At 42.8% G+C, this 20,927-nt stretch overlaps 1 protein-coding gene across 2 annotated transcripts in view; it reads right to left on the reverse strand.

Annotated features, from left to right (window-relative positions):
• The window catches only part of LOC6528792 (matrix metalloproteinase-2), a 72,309-nt gene that overhangs the window by 7,995 nt on the left and 43,387 nt on the right, over positions 1 to 20,927 (reverse strand). The window lies entirely within an intron of this gene.

The following is a 20,927-nucleotide window of genomic DNA, read 5'->3' on the forward strand; positions in this document are numbered from 1 at the left end:
GCCGTAGCTGGAATGAAGATGCCGTAATGGAAAAGGCCGGAGGCTCAGACTACTGCGGGCATTGAATTTTGCAATTTCTCCTCAATCGCATAGATTTTTCTTCCGCGCAGAGACAATTTCGTGCACATTTTACTCGAGTTTTCCTGCCATCAACTTCCGCTGAAAGTTTTTCCAGCTTTTTTCCTTTTTTTTTTAGATTTTCGCTTTGTTGTCAGACAGCTATCGAAAAAGTTTCGCCATGTTTGTGCTGCTGCTACTGCAGCTAGCAAAATGAGTTTATTTTTTGCTTAATTTCGCACAAATTAAAACGCTTGGAAAATGAGAAATCTTCCTTTTTCCGTAATTTTTCCTTGTCGTCACGCGAAACTTTACTGCTGCTTAAAATTTCAAATGCTCCGAGGGTATTTCGAGTCAATTACATAACTCTTGTTGCTCAGCTGGACGCACTTCGACATGAGAGGCAAAAGTGCTGGCGGCCAAAATTTTCGCAGAAGTGCAAAGTGGCAGGAACATGTCTCATAAGTGTCGAGCTCAAGTTGGTTTACTCTGTATATTACGGCCAAAGAGCCACTGAATCGGGGTTAATTTAAAGCAAGCGGATAAACTTTGCCGAGCTCTTTAAGCCAGCTTAAAATGCCGGAGCTGTATTATTTTACCTTTGTGCACCTGTTCGGGGTCGAAAATCTGAACTCCGCCCCATCGACAAACATAATTATGCTTAACCGTCTGCTCGGCATTAAAAATGAAAGCCTTTGTTGTGCAATGTGTGTGTGTGTGCGTGTGCGTGGGCCAAAAAGGGTTTGAAAAGGGACGGATGGGAGTGGAAAACTCAATAAAATAGCTTAAGAGCAGAACAGCCACACGGCTGAGTCTTGAAATAATAGCCCGAACGGACAGTCCGCTTGTATTTTACGTGGTTTTCTCTGGCTTTTGGCCGAAAGCCACAGAAACCCACACGCAGCGAGGCAACAAATGACTTTGCATCTTGTGTTGTCATAACAAATTTAATTAATAAATAATCGCAATTTAGCCACAAGAGTAATAACGAAAAAGTACAAGAGAGTAATAACTGGAAATTTACCATTAGCTAGAGATGCGAGATATTGACAGGGGTATATCGGTGCTGATATATGCATATGAGTATACAGATATCCGAGCCACCTCCCAGTGACAAGTCTCAAGTGCTTAAAATTGCAAATGTTATTTTCTCATAGAGAGCACACAACCAGACAGACGACCGACGACCGACACATGCGGGATGCCAAAGGCCCCAAAAGGTAAATATTTGCCACAAGAAGCTGCTCGGAGAATGCCATGACATCCATATCATGCCCCCATCCGTTTGTCCCCGGGGAACGAAATCCAGGAGTGGCGGGCAGGAGGAGCCTCCGAGTTCCGGAAGCTGGCTGTATCAAATGGCATTCCTTTCCTGCGAGTGCCATATGCACTTATACATTTATTGCCCGAAATGATTCTTGCCATTAAGCATTATTAAATTGACATGCTTTTGAATTTCGCCCGCGGCCTCTAAATTCTTGATGCTTTAAGACCTGAGTCGTCTGTTTTCATTTCACATTTGATTTGATTACTTTTCCCATATACAAATAGTCAGGAAAACGAAATGGTAAAAACAAACGAGGCTTTTTAGGTAATCATTTTATTTTATAATTATCTTGCTGGAATTTCACTTAAAGTTAACTTACTCATGTTAAATGACAATCAAAACAATCAAAAATTTTAAAATGCCAGTTATATCACTCATATTTTGTGATATTTTTATTATAACTCACTGGTGCCAGTTAGTTTCGTGGATACTCTGTCCTGCTATCGCTCACTCAAGGAGGTTGTGATGGATACCATATCGAAATAACATCACACCCAGGTTGAGTGAGTCAAAGCAAGACAAAATGCTGCTAACTTTGCATCGGTTTCACTTTTTGTCTAGACAAGCAACTTTTGGCACTTCATTTGCCAACTTTTTGCCGGGGCTTAGGTAACAAAAACACCAACACTAATACAACAGATTCATTTTGAAGTGGAAGGACCAAGTCCGCATCCTTTGGACCCAAGAAAGGGCCTGGCAAGGGACCACATTACGCATGACTTTTGGCCAACAAATTGCATGTTTTATACATTTTTTGATTTGTAGGTCCTGGCTGGGCATTGGGCTAGGGGCTGGATCCGAATCCGAGTTTGTACCCGAAAAACGGACCCGGACTTACGCCCTAATTGAGTGGCAGCCGAATGGTTTATTTATGAAGGGTGTAGGTAGAGTGTAGGGTGAAATGGAATGGCTGCTTAAATTAAGAATCCCCACTAATTTGACACTTGATTGAATGAACATTTTTAAATGCTCCGGCTGCGGAACAGGAATTGCTGCAAAGCCCGGCCGATTTGCAAGTGTTAACAATAGGGCGCAGATAGATGTGTGGGTGAAGTGAATCCTCGGACAGCATACACAATAAGTATACGCAATAAATCATAAAATAAATCGCTTACATTCATCGCCGTCAGGACACAATGCTCCATTCAGTTCGAGCCATTGCTGTTCCGGTTTTTCTTGCAACTGCCAGGATACGTCTAACAAGCTGTCACAAAAACCCATGCCGTATAGACGAGTGGGGTGGAAAAAATGGAAAAAGTGGGTGGGCGGGGATGGGTGCTGGTTGGCTGTTCCGTGGAAATGGGAAACTATGGGGGAAATCTATACAAAACCATTTGACAAGCAAAGGCGCACCACATCTCGTGGCAAAGTAAGCAGTCGAGCCTGGGTGCCAAATGATGCGCAACGTTATCTAAACTTCGACAAATGTTGGTGGGTTGTGGGTGTGGCGTGCATTTTGCCAGGAAGGGCGGAGGAGAGGTAGTCCCATTCCCACTCCCACTCCCATCCCACTACATCAGGTAAAAGGATCGAAGCGCTGTCACACGCTTTTCAATCAAATTCAAATTTACTCAGCGCACACACAGACACAAATTCAACTGTGAAAATTTAACACATTACCGAGCGCTCGCGAGCGGAGAAAAGTGTAGCGCACAAATTGGGGCCGCATGGGTGGGGAGTATCCTGGTATCCTGGTATCCTGCGGATATGCGGTGGTTACCAAGAAGCAGGGAAAGGCACAAAGTGAACTGCGGTTAATGCATATTTAATATGCAATCTGTGCGTCAGGCAGTGGCAAATGTTTAAATGAATTTGCATAACTTCAGGCCATCCATACATGCAATTAAAATGTCTCGAGTCAGGCCTCTCAATAAACTTGAAAATTAAACTTTAATCAATCTGGCAAATAACTTGAAGCCTCTTAAGCGTAATAATTAACATGAGCGCTACTATGGGGCGTTCTTATTTACCACTTGGTGGTTTGTCTGCTAAATTGCATTTTAATAAAATAAATTATTATATTTTAATGAGTACTAAAAGGGCAATAAAATGTAATATCACAAAGAAAACCAAATAAGTAAAATGCAATAAATAATAAATTATACGTCTTAAATGCACATTAAGTTGTCCGTATCATAATTGGTAGTTTAGAAACGAGTTTTCACAATTATTTACAGTAAATTGATATTTTAAACAATTTTAATAGTAATCTGTTTCCCGTGCTTACAAAAGTTTCTGCTTTTTACTATGAAAATATTTGCCACAACTCATTGGAAAGTTTGTGATATTGCATTATTACTGCAACTAGCTGACTTTCGCCTCGCTTTCGGTGCAGTAACCGAAAAATTAAACCCATTTACTGCCAACTTCCAACAAGTGAGCCACTTAATTACGTTATTACGACTTGTCCCAAAACGGCCAGAAATATCAGGCATATATCATGTGTTCCATAACTTTTTTGGTTCCCCCTCCCCGCAACAAACTTCAGACTGCAAACTGTTGCTAAATATTTAAGCCCAGTGAGCCGCAGGGATTGGGCCAAAAAGAGATTCCATCAGCTGGACAGCAGGACGACCTGGTTTCGCTTTTGGACATTTTTAAGCGCGCTTTGTCGGCTTTGCTTTGCCTTGCTTTTCCCTGCTTTGCTTTGGCCCCAAAAAGCAACGTTTTTGCCGGTATTTACACTAGCCACTGTCGACTCATTGGGCGCTTACTGCTTTGCGGTGTTTAATCTACTTTGCTTATGCTGCAGCTTCCCCCTCCGTTTGCCGTTCGCTTTTCCGCGGCATTTCCCTCGGAAGAGCCTGCGAACCCTGAATACTCGACCCTTGACCCCCAATCCGAATCCCAGTCCCAGTCCCAGTCCCACTCCCGATCCCACTCCCAACCTGCAACCCATCATCATCCGCCGGCATCTGTGTTGTACATGTGTGTTTATCCCGATTTTGTGCGCCCCTCTTTGTGTGTTTTGTTGGCTGTGTAAAAAACAGCTTAAGCTGCGTTTCACTGACTTTGAATTTTTTATGCGCTAAGTCGACCCCGGCAAGCGGTCTCCTCCGGTTCACAGGCAGGCTAAGCTGCTTTCTGCGCTGCTTTTCTGGTTAACAGCATGCCGAACCCGTGTCCTCGGTTTGCCCCCAAAAGGCACAGCTAAAAATGATCTCGAATTGGGAATGAGCTCTTGAAATTTGAATCGCTCCATGAAAAGTTCGATTCTGTAGCGGGATATGGTTGGCGCTCATCAAATCCAGTTCAGTTATGAGATACAAGATAGTTGCTAAACATATTTAAACATGTATCTAACTTGGCCCAAGCATATAAGCAGTTGTTGTAGAATAAGTCACAAAATTGGATAGTCAAATTAAGTTTTTCTTTGCTTTGCTAAAGATGTTTCTCGCAGTGCACTGCTCCGGTTGTACTGCCTTGTTTGTTTGGATGGAGTTTCCCAAATTGAATTGCACATTTGAGCGCATTCACCTAAATGCAAATCGGATAACAGAGGATACCTTTTCCTGCCGGGGCGTCGACACTGCACTAAATTGTTTGGCATTAGGAGTGCGTTTCCTTGCCGGGAGTTCACACCCAGGGCTATCATAACAACTGCAGATGCAGATGCAGATGCAGTTGGCCATAACGCTTGGCATTATCGAAGCGCTTTGCATGGCATTCGCTGCAGGGGCAGTCAGTTCCGCACTCGTGGCCCAAGGTAAAGTCAAAGTCATGGCTTTGGTGAAGCGCTTTGGCGAATTGGAGAAGTGCCGGGTGGCAGTGGGAAGATAAAGACATATTGTAAACATTAAACAGCTATCAGCCGGATACGCTCGACTTTATTGATTTCAGGCTACGGCTTCTTCACTTTTCCATTGTGCTATTTGGGGGAGTGTCGGTGGTGTCAGCCGAAGTACGTACTTTGATTTTACAACCCGCCGGGCGAAGGCAAAGGCAAAAGCGAAGGAAAAGTGTCTCAGAAACTCAAACTCACCTGCAAAGAAACCAGAGAAAGAAATTGAAATTTTAGTCAATTGTATATGGCGAAAACACTCCCTGCTCTTATATGTGTACTATATATAAGTTGTGCACCCCTCCATATACATATTTATGTTTATTTTGCTGACAAGGTAAGCTCGCTAAAACTGGTTGTTGGGGACAACTGAGAAGTGGGGGTTGCGGCATGGGGTCCGAGGTGTGCGCTCACATATCGATTACCAAGTGACGTCGACGGGGCCAAAAAACAAAACAATTTGTCAAGCAAATGTGCCAAGAGTTGATGCCAGCCAATGGGTAACTTATGGGAAGCAAACAAACAAACAAACAGGGCAAGGCAAACAGAAACAGAAACAGCAGAAAGGAGCAGCGCGTCGAGGCAAACAAGAGAGTACAGTCGAGAATCCTTAATGCAATGACGCAAGGACTTACGTCAGCCAGTCGATGGAAGCTTATACTTTCACCTCAAAGGTTGCGTACTAATTGGAAGACCTGGCGGGCATTTAAATGCGACCAATAATGTTATAGCATCGATGGTAAAAGTTCACTTTGGCAAGCATTTTCAGATGTCAAAAGATATGTCCACTGAAGAATCTATCTCCTAATGAGTTTCTTTTTGCTAAGATGCAACACTCTAGGATGTTCCCAGTTCTAAACGCACATAACGATACAAAACCCATCAAAATATTAGTTCATTGTACATAGTTGGGCGCATAAAACTATGGGCAAACCAAATGGACCCACAAATACATTGTTCGATGAGTAATATGTGGTTAATAGCAATGGCGGAGCAGTTGGCAAAGGGACTGGACCGCCATCCATATGCTACATCCATAAAATCGAAGTGTCTCGATGCCGGGGAGCCCATCAACTTAATGATGCATAGTGATATGGGACGCGAGACGCGTCCCATTACCCACACGCAGGGAACAGGGCTCAGGACATCTAGAGCTGAAGAGCTAAGTTCTGGCCATTATAATATGGTGTATGCTGAATGTATATAAGCCCCACCCAACAGTAAATACCACCCACTGCTAACCACTTTGACGTTTCTGCTTAGCCAAATGGCCAGTGTCATCGCCGCACAGTTTGTCGTCTTGTCAATTATTTATTTTTATTGGCATCATTATGATTTCTGGCTGCGATAATGATGATGGAAATAGAGCTGGGCGAAGTCCTGCTCAAAGGACTTTGTTTATTTTAATTTCATTCAATCCAAATATTTAAGCAGCTGCAGGAAGCGCAGAATATGGATAAAATAGTGTCAATCTATGGAGTATTCTTCTACTGACCAGCTTCAAAATATCACTTTTTAGTTATACACAATGTAAAATGACTATGATTTTCGCACATAAAATACATCCCGCCAGCTTGTTATTTAAACGCATTGTAATAATGTCGCTTTCTAACTTCTCATGTAAAAACCAATCACTTAGGAGCAGAACTTTAATTTGCGTTTTTCAGGTTCTTCGGTATCTTTGCATGCGTATCTTTGTATAAACTATCGAGTATCCTATCACTCGGGAAATACCACCCAAATGTTTTTGTGAGCTTGTTTATCTGTTCGATTGGCTGCTCGATGAGTTGAGTGGCTTCTGAAGAGCGTTTCCCGGGACTTGGCCATATGTAATGCTGTTTGTAGTCCCGCCTGGGTGTAAGGGTGTGAGGGTGTGCTTGTCATGTACACACTTAATGCTGAAAGAGTGTCACTAACAATATCATACTCTGTTTGTCCACCGTCCCCCGATGGCCACCCCTTTGGCGTATTTGTTTAGTGCAGGTGACATTTAAATTAAGCTGCTGCCGTTGCCGTTGTTGTTGGTGGTGTTGGTGTTGGTGTTTCCCAATACCCAGTCCCATCATCGCTAAAAGTCCTTTCGTGTACACACTGATACTGTCACACAGACAGCGGCCCACGCACACAGATGCAGGCATTCAAGAGCGACTGAGTGCAGACGGCGCTCGTTAAACTCAATAAACGTTTGCACTTTTTATTTTTGTTCCCCTGCAATTGTTCGCCGCTTGATTAAATTTCTTTGTTGTCTTTATTGGGGTGTGTGTGTGTGGGTTTGTGTGTGTGCCAGTCCCTCTGACAATTAAACTAGCCAATTAAACTTTAGCCCCTGAACCCCAGGAACATCAGTCCAATGGCCAACTGGCCACTGTCTGTTTGTGTTAAACTGACTCCCGATCCTGCTCCACTGGATCCCGAGTCCAGAGTCCTGGATCCGTCTATGCGGCGCCCTGGCAAAGTGTTAATACACAAATACCCAAATGTGTAGTTAACACGAGTTTGTGCTGCCTGCCTCATTCTGCTCGGCTTTATCCTTTGGCTGTTTGGGTTTTCGGTTCGTTTGCCTTGCAGTTGGTGGAGGTGAAAAGAAACGAGAGAAAACTAAACCAAAACCGGGGGGAATAAATAACTGGTGGGCAAAAGCCAATCCCAAAGAAAGCGGATAGCATTTGTCCCGCCACAGGATAATGAAAATGGTATAAGACAGAATAAGAGGTATTTAGGAAGAAAACTAGGAAAACACAAAGTTCGATTGCTTAAAATAAAAATGTGAACATTAAACAATTAGCCTTTTTTTGTATATACTCGTATTAAAGTGTATTTTAAATCATTTATTTGAATCTCTCCTTAGTTTTTCTCTTTCATTTTTCTATTTGCCAATTTATTCGCAGGGGATTGCTATTGTGTGTTCATATTTACTTTGCATTTTTATTGCTGGTGTTGATTTTTCTATTTTCTCCAACAAGAAGTTTGGCAAAAGTTTAGTCACAAAGTCGAATGGCTTTGAGTGCAGTTTTTGGCGCAAGCCAAAGCCAAGTTTTAGCCTTCTGGGGAGATAAGCGAACTGAAATGAATTCCAATCTCACTGTGAATTAAACATGAATTCCCGTGGAGCTGAAAATCCTTGTAGAATGTGTGATGAACGCTTGTTAAGCTGAAACTGATGCATTAATATCCCCTCATCTATTAGCCATTTTAACCCAAGGCTTAACGGCTTATCAAGCACTTAACAATCAATTCAATTTAACTCAACCCGATTCTTAGAATGCCAATATCCATTCCTTCTTCGTCATTTTCCGTTGTATAAATCAGAACAAAGTGAAATTATCCTTTGAAAGGTAAACGAATTGATGTGCATATTACGTATACGCCGCATGTTGCGAGGTTGCTACGACTTGAAATGGGCACAAATTCATTGATTATTTATGTATGGCATGCGAAAGGTGTACAGAGCGTTGTTTGACAGATTCAATTGTATATATGTATATCCGATCGAAATGTAGCGACTGCGTGCGAGTGTTTGTGAGTTATTTCCGTTTTATATTGAGTCGAAAATGTCAAATGCATAACGAGAGAAATTCACAATTTTGATGTAATTGACAGCCAAGGAGGGCTGCACGGTTCAGGGGGTGAGGTTTCGGGGATTTGCTTGGCAGTGTGGTCATATCATAAAATGTCAAACTTGTTTGCCGAACCAGTTGTTCGTGTGCTGGCAACGGCAACATTTGGACAAAATGACTTCTTATTTGACAGGCCATTTGGCAGTGACACGCCGTTACAACGAACAGCTGCGACCACAGACGGGGCCACAATTATAGTCGCAGGCCACGCCTGATTTATTATGCAAAGCGCTTTAATTAGAGTTCGGCCAAAATTCCACTGGAGCCATCTGGCTGAAAACACCGCACTAACAATGAACTCTACTAAATATAAAATACAGTAAATGGCACACTGAAAATAAACAGTCTGCTTTTAATATTTTTGTTAACTATGTAGATCTAAACTAGCAGAATACAGGTAATGAAATAAAGTACACCTTTGAAAGATTTCGACTGTTTTCAGGTGCTACCTAAATTTTTGTACTATTAAAATATTTTTCTGGAAAATGCAGCACTATTTGTTCCGCGTGTACTGCGCATACACACATAATAATTAAACAATGAACCGCAAAACAATTAGCAGACTGGGCAGGACACGCAGGAGCCACGCCGCAGCTGGTAGGGATCCTTTGGCAGGGAAAGTACGGAATCACGCCAAGGTTTTTCCATTGAGCTATAGGTATAGCTGCATATGCATATATGTTTGGAGCTCCCAGTGCTATCGCATATGCAAAAATCAAGCTGACATCTGCTTAAGTGGCCCGGGGTTTTGGGCCATGGCAGTGCACCTGGCCTTTAGCAGATTCCGATGCTTCTGTGCCACCCAGAATATGAAGAGTGGCCAGGTGGGTGGGCCGGTGTGGCGTGTCCTGTCTGCCAGGTTGATTGGACATGAAATTGATAGCTCACCCACATGTGCATTTTGGAGTGTGTGTGTGGTTTGCATGTGTCCGTGCTTAAGCAAGTTAATTGAATTTTGCACTCAAGTCGCCGCCGCTCGTGTTGCAAGTGCCACCAGTCGCTGGTGGGGTGTTGCAGTTGCATATGCAGCTGCAGCTGCAACTTTTGCTGCTGGTGCCATATTCAAGCATTGACGAGACATCTCTGAAGTTTTAAGTGCATTATGTGTCAGCTTGTGTAAGAGGCGGCAACTACTCTGCATTCGTGGGCAATTGTCCTGAAAAGTAGTCTTCTTATCCAGTGGACAGTTAACCATGTAAATGACTTTCGTAATAAAAACTCAAAGGCATTTAACTATAAAGAATGGGCTTAGATTAACCTTTAGAAGTTATTTAACTTATTTAAAAATCAAATTGGACTCAGGTTTAAATCAGGTTAAACTGCAGCTCTCTTTCATTTTGTATTATTGGCAAACCGGCAGAGAATTCTTTTTAAATTTTTAAGCAACTGCAGCTGCTAATCAATTTAATATTGGCGAAAACTGTAGTTGAAACTGAATTGCCAAGTAGCTCGCCTTGCAATTTAAACAATACCCGAAATGGAATTTATGCATTTTGAGGATCGAAATGGAATATTTATTGAGGGTTCAACCCACAAGGAAAGAGCTGAAAATTAATTTTCACCAGTAGCTTTCACCGCCACCAACTCCTGGCTTAAGAAATTTCCCGAAACATTTTTCGAGTGCCGGAGAAGTGCAACTGTGAGCAAATAAAGGGGGCCCAAGAAAACATGGCAAAAAGTGAGACTACTGCAAACTACTGACTGCCATTCCATTGCATAGATAAGCACATGCTATAAGTTTCCTGCATAACTGGCAGAGGAACAAAACCCAGAACCACTGTGCTATTACCATCCGCGCATCCATAAATACAGCAGCCCGCTTTCCCTCGCTTTTCGCGATGAAAATGTGCGCCAACTAAAGCAATTTACAGTTCTTAAAACAGCCAAGCGGCGAGGCATGCCACTGAAACTGAACCGAAACTGACCTGCCACCAGCAAACAGCTCACAGAATGAGTCCCGAAAAGGAGCAGGACCTCTGAAAAGGAGCAGCAGCCAAGCCAGCAAATGGGAAAAATTCAAATTATCTGCAAGCGGCAAAATGGGTGAAAATGCAGCGAAACAATACCTAACACTGTGAGAAAAGTCTGTTTAAAACATGGAAACTGGTCCTAAAATTTCAAATCAAAATTATGAAAAACAATCTATATCATAGGTGGCATTTAATAACTTTATATTATTAACAACAAATCCAAATATTTATTGTAATTTTGAATGGATTTACGTAGTTTATTATTTTGCATACATAAGGTCAATTATCTATTTTGTAGTTTGTCTTATTCTATTAAACGCATAATAATTTTGAGTTATAACATTATAAACATTATAATTAGTTAAATATTGCTTAATTTCAACTAGTTTTAAAGAGATTGAGATTTGATCTTGAGAATGATTGCATTCAATTGCATTGGATTAATAAGAACTAAAACTCTTTCTATTCATACTGTGAAACAGCAGCGTGTCCAATAAATTTGTATTTTCGACTCAGTTTTTCACTCTGTACGGACTGCTGAAGATGCAAACGGACTTGCAGCCGGACTCACTATCCAAAGCGAGTTTGGAGTTGGTTTCCTTGGTCCTTGCTGGTTCGTCCTGCCTGCTCCTCGCGCTTGTGTGCGGCTAACTTGAGTTCTTTGCACACATTCTGGCACTTGAACATTTTTCTTATTGTTCCGGGAACGGCAGGACGCAAGAAGAGGGCTCCTAGCAAATTGTGCGCGCTGTGTTCTCTAACGTGTTGGGCTTAACTTGGCTTGGTTTTTGGTCTCGGTTTCGGGTTTCGGGTTGCCTTGCCCGATGTATTTGCATGCCAAAAGGCAGCACACAAAGACCCTAAGTGAAAAAGTAACTCGCCATGTGGCTGTATGTGTGTGGACACACACACTCTCTTAGAGTTCGCGCGTATGTGACTGCTCGGGTGTGTGTGTGAGTATCTGTGTGAGTCCTGGAGGCAACCTACTTCGCTGCCTAATGCATGAGTGCCAGATGAAAAATGAACTTAATACAGTTGCTAGCTACATGGACCAAGGGGCAAGTTTCCGGGAGGGGGCGGCTCAACAAATCAGCCTCAGCTCGGGTAATTTGCACGCTGATTTGCAAAATTGGATATTGGAGTGGCCGGCAGTTAAGGCCCACGCACAGCTTAAAGTCAAATCAAAGTGGCCACCAACTGAATGGGTGGATTCGTTTTGGTTTTATGGCAAATATTTTCTGTTTGTCCCTTTGCGATCTGGCCAAGCGGCAAAAGTTAAGTTTCAAAACAAAAACCACGCACAAGAAGTTGACAGTTGGCATTTGCAACCGTTTAGAAGGCCGCCGGAAATGTTAGGAGTGCGAAAGTATTGAAATGTAGGGCCAAACTCTCCCCTTTTCGGCTTTGCAACTTTGGAGGGCTTTATCTCCAAAGAAACTCTTGTGGCTGCCTCCTCTGTCAAGCAATCTGACAAATTTATTCATTGTACAGCTTGGCTTAATCCATTAACGACCCCTTTTAGCCGTCACTTTCTTGGGCAAAGTTTACGGATATTTTTGGCAAATTACAAAGCAGCCGCATAAAGAATAGGCCAGAGGAAAAATACAATAAATATGACCGATCTGTTTGCTTAAAACTGATTGAATTGGATTCAGAATCAGAGAAGCAAACTTTGCAATTAAGGAAGGTAGTAGGGAAAAAGCAAAATGTTGATATTTAAAAGATAAACATTGCTGGGCACATTGTAATAGATAATTTAAAGTGCCAATCTTTGCTCTTGCAACTACATTTTATTTGAACATTTTTAAATATTGCCTTTCAATTCCCTGCAGGCTTGGAAGTGTTTTTATTTCCCCAATTTGATTATTCTGCTGAATATACAAATCTGCGTGTTACCAGCTCTCTGTATTTACTTTTTGTTGAACTGGAACACCGAGCCGAGGCACTGAATTTGAATACATTTTTTCAATTACGGCAAAAGTGGCAAAACAGTTGTCAACATTTCCAGCCAAGACAAAACAGCAAGAGCAGCAGAAACAGCAGAAACGGCGGCATCAGCTTCTACGGTATCAGCAGCCATGAAACGAAGGCAACAAAAGCAGCCAACTGACAGCTGCAGAAAGAAAGATGTCAGTTGTCAACAACAATGCCCCAAGTTGCAACAATAAAATTCTGACACATTGAAAAATGTCATTGTGTAACTTAAGTAGCCGGCATGCGAATGGGGAAATGGGAAATCGGGTGGGTGGACGGACTGACGGCCAAAAGGGGAGGCGTGTTGCTTGTGTAAAGTCTCGCACACTCACACATGCAGATTCGCAGGATGTACCGCCTTCGCCTTCATCTTTATGCGTCCTGTCTGTTAATTTACTTGCAGTTCCGTTCCATTTTTATGGACTGCCGCCATCAGACTGTTCCCCTCAGTTCACCATGCTTCTAAGCATGTTGTGCTGCTCCTCCAAGAGCGCGTGTATGGGTGGGACGGTGTGTGCGTGTGTGTGTGTCGACCATTTGTTATACAGTGATATGGCATCAGGCTAGCCTAGCAGCTTTTTGTGTGCTTTACATAACAATCCCATTAGAGATGGGTGCGTGATAAGACAGAACAGGATGACAGATTGGATTGGCCATAGAAAGGAAAAATCTGCCTTATTTTATAATAAAGATGTTATAAAGATAAGGGATGTCATAAACATAATATACACTGCCTAATATACAAATGCCATTGGTTTGTTTATTACTTTGCCTATAGTTATAGATTTTAAAACATATTAAACTTCTATATGATGCACCTTTGTTAATAGTTATTGAATGTTTAGCTACAGATAAATTCATAAGTAATGGGTTTCATAAATATCATTTTCTGCTTCGCTCACGCACACACCTCTGAAAAATATGAACGCACGGGTCGCATCCGTCAGGACACTCACTCACCCACACAAGCAAACAAAACACACCCACACAGACGCATGCATGTCGAGCGTGTTGCTTATGCAAGCGAGAAATTTGTTATAATGTGCAGGCCATAGAAATGGAGTGTGGAGCACACGAATCGGATAATGCCAGAGTGGAGCGGAAAATACGTACAAAATATGGCACACATTATTCAGCATGTATGTAGATATACATATATATAAGAGGGATGCAGAACGCAGGACGCAGGACGAACGGGTCTGATAAACGCATACAAAGCCACCGAGGCGTACACTTTAGCCCGGCCTAAAAGGGCGAATAACGGGGTGTTCGAAAGCCAAAGCTAAAGCCATTTTCGCCGTCGATCAAGTGCACTGAGCCGGTTTATGGCTACATTCAACAAACCTCGACGGCGAGATTGCCGCCAGCACTTATTGTTGTGCGATTTTTTCCACACCCCCCTTTTTGTAATATTTTTTTGTTTGTTTTTGTAATGCCATTTTTTTTGCCAGCATCACGGCAGTTGTAAGTGTTGTCTGCGCCTGCGGCTTCAGCCTCAGAAGTCGGGAAAAAAATGAAGTCCAGCGCATAATTTAATTCTCTCCCCTCACTTTCTCACCGCACAGGACCCTCGCTGTTATCGTTGGGCCTGCGTCATTATTACGTTGAATGGAAAATAATTGCTTTTGGATCAGGCAAAGTGAAAGAAATAACGAAAAAATTAAGCCGTCACCAAGCGAAAAGTGTCCTGTGCGAAGAAAGTCAGAAGGAAATCGCGAGAAAAGCCGTGGAAAAGACGGAGGAAAGTGCTTCGCCGTTGTCTCCGTTGCCTTAAGTGATTTGCGTAAGCGAATGGAATGGGCAGATGTTGATCTCATTAGCTTACGTTACGGGATTTCGTTCTGAAATCGGATAGGAAAAACACTTGGGGCTCCCAAGTTATGCAACGTGATTAATCACCAATGTAGCCGTAGAGATTCCTTGATGCTTGGCTTTTCAAATGAATAAATCGAGACTTTCCGGCAAGAGTCAAAAGTTTCCCTCACAGTGAGTAATTAAATCGAGACGTCAATTTATGTGGAAGCCTCTCTACTCGGTCTGTGCTAATTGAATGAATTGCCCAAACTGTAATTAGTTTCACACTTTATACTGTCGAAAAACACAGCTATACAGGCATAAATCGCTTTAAACGTATACGAATGGATAAATTTGCATTTGGCTCATATGCATATAAGCCAGGACGAGGCAATAAGGACGAGGCGTCTGCAAGACCAAGACGCTTACGCAGACAGTAATTGCTTCTGTCTATGCGAGTGCGTGCAGCATTTGTCGAGGACTTACGAGCTTTTCCTTCTCCTCGATATTTTTCACCACCCACCCGTTCCCCCTTCCCCCGTCCCCGCTCCACGGTCTAATGAGCAAAAATGTTCGCACTGCCTGCCGGCACATAACCCACTTAAATATGTCATGTGCACACCACGACACACCGACGAACCGACGACACACCGCCTAATCACACGGCTCAGCATTTGAATTTCCAATGCCGGCACACGCCCCTCCAAGTGTGCAATGAAATATGTAGCGCATGAATGTCACAAACAGCAGCGCCATCCAGCTAAATGTCAGCCAGGATGTGGATGTGGATGTGAATGTGGATGCTCAGGATCTGCACGTAAAAAAAATCCAAACTAAAGAACCGTAGTGTTGAGTATAGTGTTCGTGTGTAACGGGTTGGGCATTCTTTACAATCTTTCAATAAAAATTTATTTTAAATAATTAAAGAATAAAGCACTCAAAATATGTTCTTGATTCATTTATCCCCTCGATATTTACAGCACGATTTATTTATACAGCGCTGAAATACTTGTGTAATGTGGTAGGATTTGTTCTTGTATGTTTTTCATCACCTTTTTTAATGGCGGGAAGACCATTCTTCTTGGGTTCTTATTTCTTATATACACTTTTATATCGATAGGTGTTAAAATTTTTGTTAGTTTAAACGCTTTTGACGGCACGATGTAGTTAACAATCTGATCTAGATCTTTCTTCCAGTGTAGCAAGCCCAAGGATCTGCAGCTGGTGTCCTGTGAACTCGGAACTGGTGTTGCTGTCAAAGCACTTTATGTCACAATAATTTGCAGCCTTGTTGCGAGAGACCGTGTTGTGTCTATCTATTCATTTCACGTAGCTGCAGCCAGCATCTTCAGGTTGCGAACTGAGTTACGGCTTTCTGAGTTGGCCAATATGCATATGTAAAATATTTATGAGCGCGTGCAAATTCATTTCATTGCTTCAACGCTCTTTGCCCTTTGCATTGCTTCTTTTGCGAGAAGCAAAGTGAAACAGGATGACGAAGGGGTTATGCGAGGCGGTGAAATATGCATATAATTTGGAGCCCATTTCCTAAGTCGACGACTCATATTTGCACATCAAAAACGTGAAGACAATTTGCTTATTCGCAAGAAAATCTGGGAGTATTAGTTAAAGCTTACTTTATCATGCATTCTTCGGAAAGAAGAAAAAAGTCGGCGATTGAATACATCTCAACTATTAATAAATGTTAGGAAGTTATACATTTTTAAAGTGTAACTTCATTTTAAATAAAATCACAAGTATATACCAGCAGCCCGAGGTATTCTCGCTTCTCTTTGCATAAATATCTAAATCTAAATCAGCCTCCAGGACTTGCCCACATAATACATCCCATTCTTGTTTGTCCCCCACCAGATAGTTTATAGTGCCATTTTATTATTGTTTCCAGTGTTTTGGCCCGTGCACACGAGCTTAATGCAGCGCGCGACAAATTTTCACAGCACATTTGCAAACATTTTCCAGCGAGGTCGTTGTTCTGCCCAGCTTATGTGGCCCTAACTTTCCTAAATGGGTGGCAGACAAATTGTTAACGCGGCCAGCCAGTAGAAGAGCCGAACAGCAGAACAACCAAACAAGCAACATTTGTTGCCATTTCTGTTCTGTTGATTCGGGCTCTCTTGCTGGTTGCCGTTTCTGTTGGCGTGTAAATAAATACAACATTGTAGATTGTACAATATGCACGACACGCGTTTATTTGTATTGTATTTATATTTCATGCTGGGCCGCCGCACCAGGATTCAGTATTCAGGATTCAGCAGGATCCAGGCATCGTGCACCACGCACCAGGCACAAGGCACCAGGCACCAGGATCCCGTCGATGGCCGTGCGGAAATCGCAAAAATATGTTTCGCCCGTTGCGGAAATGAGAAAATATTTCAGCTCGGGGGACGATGGGCGGTGGCTTGTTGCCGCTTATGCCATGCAATTTTAATGCCGAATATTATTTGTAAATGAATGAGGGGCTCCGTTTGCTGCTCTTTTTTCTGGCTTTTAACTGATTTCGCCCGCCAGTTAGCGCTGGTAATCTTATTATGCAACACTTTTGCATAAAATTGAATGTTATTTCGCTGTCTAGTTTGTTTATGAGTGGCTGCATACGCGGCGTATGCGTAATATTCAAACGCCCCGGGGACCCGAACATGCCGCATCACTCATGCACATGCGAGTGCTGCGTGGCAATTTCAAAGGATTAAGCGCTTCAGTGCGCAAGGACATGACAGTACTGCGATGCGTTAACGTGCGGGCATGGCGCCCTGTTCCTCTCCCCTCGTATCTACTGATTCCCCTTCATTCGCATTGACTTTGCATACAAATTAAAGTTTCCGAATACTGTCTGCTGCCGGCTTCGGTGTATGTAATTGAATTAGGCGACTAGAGACAACGACCCGTCCTCGATTGCAGGGTGTGTTAGGGCAACATTCGATGCAATTGATTTGAGACCCAAACCTACTTCATGAACCACCATTAATCGAAGCTAAAGGGGATCTGGGATTTAGCTCCGATTAGCTTTGAATTTAAAGTCGTCAACAGTGGTAAGCTGATTGCATTAAATAGTATGTACTTATCGAATTACCTAAGGAGCTTATGGTTTTGGAGGATATGCATTTATCGATCAGTAAGAAATTGTGCTTCTCTGAAGTTTTCCACTGAGAAAACAAGTTTTAATTCTAAATATAAAATCTACATTTTTAACACTCGTATCTTACTCACATTTAATAGATAAACTACGCAAAAATAGCATGACCCATTATACAAATGCCCCGCGTTGGGCGCCAAAAAACCAATTTAGTTGGTTTTTTTAAAAGTATGGATTTCGGAACTGGATTTTTCGCCATGTTTCAATTTTTCATTTTTGTACAAAATCGATTACTTTGATCTTGCTTTTGGGTTTTGACCTATGCGAGGGGCAACGTGCATTGAACTAGTCGCGTGTCAGATTGCGTTCAATCGCCTCGCCCCCTACGCCCGTCAGGTCCCCTTTATACCCACTTGTCCCCTTTTCGATGGGGTTCGAGCCCCTGGGGTGCCATAGCGATTGATTGGCTCTGGGGCGGCGCGACGCGTCGCATTTGTCCTTTTGTTTATTGGCCCTGCCATGCGAGAGGCGAGTCCGTGCGAATGTGTGTCTTTCGTTGAAAGTTTTTCATTGTATTTAGCGGAGGAGCAGCTCTATGGATTGCGGATTGGGTTTCCCCGGTTTTCACTAGGAGCGCCCGTAGTAGAAGCAGTAGCAGAAGCAGCAGCTGCATTAATCCGATTTCCGAGCCATTGTGCTGGCAGTTGTGGAGCTGCTGGAGCAGCGAAGTGCACTTTAAGTTATATAATGCTATTGTTTGTTGCATATTTACTTTTTGACGGTTGGCTGTCAGTGCTCGCCCGTTCCAGCGCCTTTTGTGTTGCGATTCTGTCACGTATATGTCGTTTATGTCGTTTCCCAACTCCCTATTCAAAACCAACTCCATCTGTCGTCTCCAACAGCCACTCGAAGCCAATCCATTCAGCATTTTTCGATTTTATTCGAAGGCAAGCTGTTGGCAAACGTAACTAATATTGGCAGTTGCATTTGGGTTATTGTCTTTCTACTCCAGTTGCATTCGGAATTGGAAATGCATGCGAATTCGGCTCAAGGGAGCAGCAATCTTTGCTGCCTGCCGTGTCATCTGCCACTGGCATAGAATGTTGCACGTAGCATGTTGATATCTGTCCATGGCCAATTGACTGAGCCCACACAATGTTTATCGAATTTGACTATTTGGCATTAGCCTGGGATTTCGGCTGCAATATTCATTCGATTGCTTCAGGCGAAAGCCTCCAAGCACCTGAAGATAATTTGGTTTTATGAGTGTGCTTTTGAGCGACTCACACAAAGGGGTATTAAGCACCGATTGACTGATTAATTGTTCATCACATATGGGGTATTGTGAAGCCATTTATTAAATGGTCTATAGTTAACTGATGGAAGCATTTCAAGAGTCGAGATGACGGATTGATGCTAAGTTTTTGGCTTATTATCGGAATTTAATGCTTTGAGCTTCGGTGAACTTAGTTAAATTGATGAACAATTTTTCCATAGCTGCGTTTACTCAGCCATTAAACAGGAGTAGCTGCAATGGAATCTTTAACGCAATCTCGGTTCACTACTACTGGAAAATTAAATATTTTCTGCTCAGGCACCTGGGCCACCCCTTTTCCCACCCAAAACCCAATGTCATGCTATCCGGCACTGTGTTCGCACTCGAGCTCACCAAATTTAAACTTGATTTTCGTATTTGCTCTGGCAATTTCTTCCTGCCTCAGTGTTTTTTCAGTTGCCCATTTCGGGTGGCTACCTACATTTATGGTTAAAAGTTTTCATTTTTTCACCCACTATCCTCTGGATTTCGCCCCGGTTTCCCCGCCACCCCAATGCATTTGAGCATTGTGTGATGGCCACTGAACAGGGAACCTGAGTGCATGGAAGCCCGTAGGGAACATTTGTCCGTGGGTCTTGCGGTTGGTCCAATGTGCGTGCCGTTGGCCATTATTACACCTCTCACTCGATCGGGAAAGTGGGTGGCAGTCGAGTGGGTTGAGTGCGCGATGTTGAGTGGGCGTGGAGTTGTTCCCTTGTAGTTTCCCATAAAGTGCATTTTGTTGCCATTTTTCCACGGCGCTTGGCTTATTTCGTTTGATTTTATGCGGTTACGTGAATTCATTCGAGTGGTGCCGCTTTCCGGCAACCCCACAGCGCCTCCTTTCCTCTGTTTTCTCGCTTTCCCGATTTGCCGACCAACCGCTCTCCACCGTATCTCTTGTATGAGCTTTTAACGTAAGCGATTTTTTATGTTCGTTTGTGGTTTTAATTTCAATCATTTGGATGGTGGCTCGTTCACTTGGTTAGTTTGTCGGTCGGTTAGTTGGTTTCTGCCAAAGAACCCGGAAGTGAGCGGAATTCGCGGGGTATTAAATTGGAGTCGCACTTAAAAATCAACGTTAATAATTATGCAAATACCATTACAATGTGCGCTGAAATGCGATTAGCGTGAAACAGATTCCCTGTTTTTCTTTTCCCATTTAACACTGAACGAAATCCTACGCATTTTATGTATAAGGAAATGCATTGATTTTTATTTATAATACTATACTAATTTATAATTTGCTGGTCAAATTCTTTGATGTCTTCTCTCCTAAATGTAATGTAGGTTTTTTTTTCGAAGTGCTTATTGCACATACACACGTACATCCGGCTAATTGCTGTATCACTTTGGGCATGGCTTTAATGCTTTAATGGCCACTTGAGCCGCAAAAGTTGAGGTTTGTTCTTGGCACTTTTTTGTATCCCGCCTGCTGCCTACACATATGCTACAAATTAGTTATAATTAAGTCAGAGCACACGTTGCTCCAGAGTCCGGAGCACTCTACGTGCCGCCTTCAAGTGTTTTAATAAGCCGGCTGTAACCCACTCCAACTTCCACTTCTCCTGGCCCGAAGTAACACAATTCGCGCTGCCAAGTTGCTTACTAGACACATTAAATGTAATTAGCTGCGCTAAGGTTAACACAGAACTACAGTTAAGTCAGCGGGCTCTGGCCGTCGCCCCCTAATTAGTTATCTAAAGTTAGTTGGCGACACTAATGGCAGTGGCACTACAACTACTACAGCATTAGCCTCGCCGACTGGATTGTGTAGCATACTTTCCTGCATAAGCATTTCGCCTTGGCCGCCGCGGCGTCGCAAATCATTTGCTCAAGTGCAGAAACAACGGGGCAGAGGAGATGGCTTAGTTTTTATTTGCCGTATTTTCGCCTCTCATTGTTTCAACCCCTCGATTCCCCCATCTGCAACCGTAAATCACTCAAAACATAATGCGCTGTACATAGTTAAAATATGCGCACAAAATGCGGGAAATT

Source organism: Drosophila yakuba, chromosome 2L, assembly GCF_016746365.2.
Source record: "Drosophila yakuba strain Tai18E2 chromosome 2L, Prin_Dyak_Tai18E2_2.1, whole genome shotgun sequence".
Lineage (NCBI taxonomy): Eukaryota > Metazoa > Arthropoda > Insecta > Diptera > Drosophilidae > Drosophila > Drosophila yakuba.